The sequence below is a fragment of the Lygodium microphyllum genome, chromosome 10 (genome assembly GCF_053477565.2).
Source record: "Lygodium microphyllum isolate KBCC chromosome 10, Lygodium_microphyllum_v1.1.10, whole genome shotgun sequence".
NCBI lineage: Eukaryota > Viridiplantae > Streptophyta > Polypodiopsida > Schizaeales > Lygodiaceae > Lygodium > Lygodium microphyllum.
In genome coordinates, this window is record NC_141144.1 from 61653141 (window position 1) to 61658877 (window position 5737).

The window sequence follows — 5737 nt, forward strand, 5'->3', positions numbered from 1 at the left end:
GGTGAGGGCCCAAGAGAGTTGTCAATTGCACATGACCATGGCAAATATAATACAATATTAGGTTGGCCATTGATTAAGGTTGCGGGGAGGGCCAACGAAAAAATATCAGCTTGGCACTTTGTCCAAGGTTACACTAGGCTGAGTGAGGCCCAACAAGGTGGGAGGGGTGGAAAAGAGATAAGGCCACGTGGCGGGCTGAGGGGTGCGTAGGTCAAAACGGACCATGGTTAGGTTAAGAGGGGCCTTTTCCCTTTGGGGGGGGAAGGGGAGGGGTCTGCTACCGCAAATGTATATTCATTCATTCATTCATTCATGAATGATTATGCAAATCTAGCCCAAAACCCATAACATGGTGTGGGAGAGAGTATAGATACCTCTCTCTCTCTCTCTCTCTCTCTCTCATTTTCAAAGGTAAGATCGAGGTGAGGTATTCAGGCTCGGCTCTTCTTCGCAGAAGGGCTTAACAAGGGTTTCCTCGCAGCATCCAGGCTCAGCCATGGCCGCATAACCCGTGGTAAGAGCTCTCTCCCACCCTCTCCCTGGCAATTTGTTGTCCAATTTCATTTCTGCGGTTCCTTTTTTCATTTCAAAAGACAGTAGTAGTAGAATTGTTGCATGTGCTGCCATAGCCGAGCTTTCCAATAGGCGGTAAAGTATCCTTGTTGTTTCTTCCTCCCTGGAGGTCTTTGGTGTCGGTCCCGGAGCCCTGGATACCAGTGTCCGCACAAGGTCAAAGCCCCTTTGGAAAGCCTGACGCTACCCTAATGGACAGTCCCCGTGTGCGTGCTGCCATTGAAGAGAATGCTTTAGATCCCACAGGAGGGCTCGGCAATGCAGAAGGCACTGAATTGCATTCTGGTTCCATGCGCATTCGAGCTCCCATCTCTGATGATGTTGAGGATACCTCTCCCCATGGGGCAGAGGCCACTCTTGGCTTGTCCGCAGAGGAATCTGCACCTTCGGACTCCGCATCAGGATCAAGTGACAACCTGGACAAAGGGGATGAAATGCCAGTGGATAGTGGAGATGGCGACACCAAAGGCCAGGAGGATGTGCTGGATTCTGCAAGTGTTACCAATAGCAGCATTTTGCGCTCTGGTTCCATGGCCATCCGGGCTCCTGTTTCTGACGACATTGATGATGAGGTCACACCTAATGCTTCTATGGGGAACATTTCTGTGCCAGGTGGGGCACAAAGCAGTATGCAAGATTCTCCAGAAACTAGCAGTCAGTTGTATTCAACTCCCATGCCCATCCGAGCTCCCATTTCTGATGATGTTGAGGATGAGGAAATTTTTAGAGATGAGGAAGATGACGATGAAGATGCTGAAGAGGACGAGGACAGCCTTGCCAGTGCTGAAAGCTTTGACAGTGCCCTTGAGCGCATGGTTGCATCCTCTTCCATTGACATTGACAGTCCTGTCGGCTCCTTTTCAGACCCCTTAATTTCCCATACAGGGAGTCCACCTGGTTCTCTGTCTGGCCTGGATGAAAAGGAGAAAGAACAGAATAGGGAGAATGTCGAGGAAAGGAAAAGTGAAGCAGATACTTATGTTGCTACAGTAACTCCTGACAAGGAAGGTGGACAAGACGTGAAAGATGATGATGAAAATGAGGAGGATGGAGAAGGCAATATAGATAAGGAGGAACCAAAGTTCCTGGCTGCTTCTGTGAATGATGATGAAGACTCCTCAGCCGCTACTGCTAAGACATCTAAGGAGGAACCCAGTTCCCATAATCCTGCTGCATCTCTGAATATTGAAGATTCCTCAGCCACTCCTGGAGATACATCTGTGAGTTCTGAGACCAGGGATACATCTGCAAGTGGTGAAGCTTCTAGTCACCTGCACCCTATTGGACATCACAATGGTGCCGTTGATATTGCTACAACCAACTCTGGCACTTATTCGCACAGCCCTACAGTCATTGATGAGCATGTTGGAGAAAAGCAGAATGATCCAGGGATTGATGATGATGATGAAAAAATGAACAGAAGCCTGTCCTATCCAGATATTTCTATTCCTGTAGTGGATAATACATCTGCAAATGCCAGGGCCTCTCACATTAAACCTGGAGAAGGTCAAGGTGATTCTTATGAGTCAACTGATCTCTCTTCCAAAGTTACAGGCAATCTGGACAATGGTGCCCCTGAACCTGCATCTCCATCAGCTGTCTTGGATACTGAATCATCTCAAGTAAACTCAGATGACATAAGAGAGTGTGAACCAATAGCTGAAGATGCAGGTAAGAAGGATCAGGATCAGTTGAATAGAAGTCTGATATCCCAAGTTAAATCACTTGGCAGTCAGGAGTCTTCAGCTCCCAATTTGGTTGCACTTTCAGGGTATGATCAAGATTCATCACGTCAAATGGGATCTGCTGTAATTGATGACAATAATGGTAAACCGAGTTTAGAGGTTTCGTCTTCAGCCATGGCTGATGTTACAGATGGTAAAAAAGTACAGGTGAATGAAGGAGATAGCTCAGCAGAGGCTGCTAACGTGGATCTTGGACAACAGGAGCCTGCAGCGGATTCCGTGCCATCTTATTTGGGTAATACAGAATCTTCTGAAGCTGATCATCCTGTAGGTACCTCAAAACCTGAAGATGCGGACATCCCAGCTGATTCTAAGTCTACACAGCCAGCTCCTCATCAAGCAAGTGCTTCCAAGGAGGAACAAAAAATAGGGAAGCTAAGCGCTACAACAGATGTTGAAGTAGGAGCTAAAGATGATGCTGATGAAAAGGAGGGATCTTTGAGCGGAAGCTCCCCATCTGTAAGTAATAAGGAATCTTCAGCTCCTGCCACTGACACACGGTCATTGGGTGGTGCAGGACCTTCTCTCCCTCTTCGACCTGCTGGCCTAGGGCGCTCAGTACCTTCTCTAGAGCATGGTCCCCGGCCTGTCCAGCGCAGCAGTGGAGGATCTGCACCTCAGCCTTCGGCATCAAGTGTGGTAGACCGCTCGATGAGTGAAGTTTCTGAGGGCAGTGATGATGCCCGGAAGAAGCTGCAGATGATCCGTGTCAAATTTTTGCGTTTGGCCCACCGGCTAGGTCAATCTGCACACAATGTGGTGGTTGCACAGGTATTATATCGACTGGGTTTAGCAGAACAACTGCGAGGGGATCGAACGAGTGGCAGGGTGGATGCGTTTAGCTTTGAACGGGCCAGTGCGCTGGCTGAAGAACAAGAGGCAGCTGGCCAAGATGACCTAGATTTTGAATGTACCATTATGGTTCTTGGAAAGAGTGGGGTTGGTAAAAGTGCAACTATCAATACTTTATTTGATGAAGTAAAGTCTGGGACAGATGCTTACACTCCAGCAACAAAGAAGGTTCAAGTAGTTACTGGGACTGTTCATGGCATCAAGCTAAGGGTCATAGACACTCCTGGTCTCCTTAATTCATTTGCTGATCAGCGGCGCAATGAGAAAATAATGGCATCTGTCAAGAGGTACATCAAGAAGTCACCACCTGATATTGTTCTTTACTTTGACCGCTTAGACATGCCCAGCCGAGATTATGGGGACTTGCCCTTGCTTCGTACAATTACTGAGACTTTTGGTGCTGCCATATGGTTCAATGCTATAGTTGTTCTTACTCATGCATCGTCTGCACCTCCTGATGGTGCCAATGGAGTGCCTGTAAGCTATGAAATGTTTGTGGGCCAACGCTCCCATGTGGTGCAGCAGACCATTCGTCAAGCTGCAGGAGATATGCGGCTCATGAATCCTGTATCTTTAGTGGAGAATCATTCTGCATGCCGTACCAATAGAGCAGGTCAACGAGTTTTGCCAAATGGCCAAGTTTGGAAACCTCAGTTGCTACTGCTTTGTTTTGCTTCTAAGATTCTTGCTGAAGCCAACTCCCTTTTGAAACTGCAAGATAACACTCCAGGGAAGCCTTTTGGGGTACGCACCCGTGCTCCACCCCTGCCATTTTTACTCTCCTCTTTACTGCAATCCCGTGCCCAACTCAGATTTCCAGATGAGCAAATGGGTGATATTGATGAGTCTGAGTCATCAGATGAAGAGGTAGATTCAGAAGATGAAGAAGAATATGATGATTTGCCTCCTTTCAGGCGCCTGACAAAGGAGGAACTTGGGCTACTGGACAAGGAACAGCAAAATGCTTATTTTGAAGAGGTTGAATACCGAGAGAGACTATTCATGAAAAAACAGTTGAAGGAAGAACGAATAAGACGGAGGGAGATGAAGAGAAGGCTGGCAGCACTTCCTAAGGAAGCAGCACAACTGGCAGAGGAATCTCTTGAAGAGGAAAATGCTTCAGCTGCAGTACCTGTTCCAATGCCTGATATGGCATTGCCACCTTCTTTTGACTCTGATAACCCTACTTACAGGTATCGCTGTCTTGATACATCGAATCAGTGGCTTGTTCGCCCAGTTTTGGAAACTCATGGCTGGGATCATGATAGTGGATATGATGGCCTCAATGTCGAAAAGTCATTTGTAATCAAGAAAAAAATACCTGCTTCAGTTTCTGGTCAAGTAACTAAGGACAAGAAGGAGGCTAACATGCAAATGGAATGTGCAGCCTCTATTAAGACTGGGGAGGGAAAAGTCACTCTGGCAGGTCTTGACATCCAGACTGTCGGGAAGGATCTGGCTTACACTTTGCGCAGTGAAACCAGATTTGACAATTTCAAGCGGAATAAGACCACTTGTGGGCTTGCAGTGACACTGCTTGGCAATACAATTGCAGCTGGGATGAAATTAGAAGACCGGCTGATGGTGGGTAAGAGATTTAAGTTGGTAGTCAATGGTGGAGCCCTGACTGGGCGTGGAGATGTTGCATATGGGGGTAGCTTGGAGGCCACTTTTAGAGACAAGGATTATCCCATTGGCCGCAACCTTTCTACCCTTGGACTTTCAGTGATGGATTGGCATGGAGATCTTGCCATTGGTGGCAATTTGCAGGTACAGTTTCTGCTAGGGAAGACCATGCTGATTGGGCGGGCCAATTTGAACAACAGGGGAGCTGGTCAGATAAGCATTCGAGCAAGTAGCTCTGAACAACTTCAAATGGCTCTAATTGGCCTGATTCCTCTTTTACGCACTTTGGGTAGCAAAATTTTTAATCCTAGTGAGTCAATGCAGTGAAAACGTTGCAAGTTTTTCGTGTAGTTCATTGTAACCACGTGCATTCAGCAGCTGAGAAGAAATCTGCCCCTGCTTTTCAGCAAATCTTTTTGTAGTGAGGGATGTTCTTTAGAAGATCTTTTATTTATCTCCTGCTTGTTCTGGAGACAAGTCCTGGAGAGAAGTCCCAGATCTGAGACAGAGTTAGACAGGTTTTGGAGTCCATAAGGCACAACATATGGTTTAGTTGTGTCTTCCAATTTAGCAAGTGGTATTCCCTTTTTTCTTATGTGCCTGTTGCAGATGTATGTGAGTTTTTTTGTCTGTGGTAAACTGTATCAAGAAGCTACTGTGATTTGCCAAACATGATGATTTAAAAAATGTTGGTTGTAGTGTACCTAATTTTATGGTCCATCTGTAAGCCCAGTTTATTTCATAGGAACCCTTTCCTGTTTTCATGTTTTAGTTGACAATTTGTCATGTAAAGGATGTCCGTTGCTTTTGATACAACTGTCACAAGAACATGGTGCCTTCAACGATTAGAGAGACTACAAACTGTCAATAAAAACATTGTGATCAGGTTACAGACGTGTATGTATGAAAGAAGGTGCCTTAGATTCTAAATGGTGGAAAGG

The 5737-nt window shown here is 46.4% G+C and overlaps 1 pseudogene across 1 annotated transcript; it reads left to right on the forward strand.

Moving 5' to 3' along the window:
* The first annotated feature begins 298 nt into the window (after window positions 1–298).
* Window positions 299–5522, forward strand: LOC148030073 (translocase of chloroplast 101, chloroplastic pseudogene; annotated as a pseudogene). The gene is made up of 2 exons (XR_015692127.1): window positions 299–514; window positions 683–5522. The product of XR_015692127.1 is annotated as a translocase of chloroplast 101, chloroplastic pseudogene (transcript).
* Window positions 5523–5737: the final 215 nt, after the last annotated feature.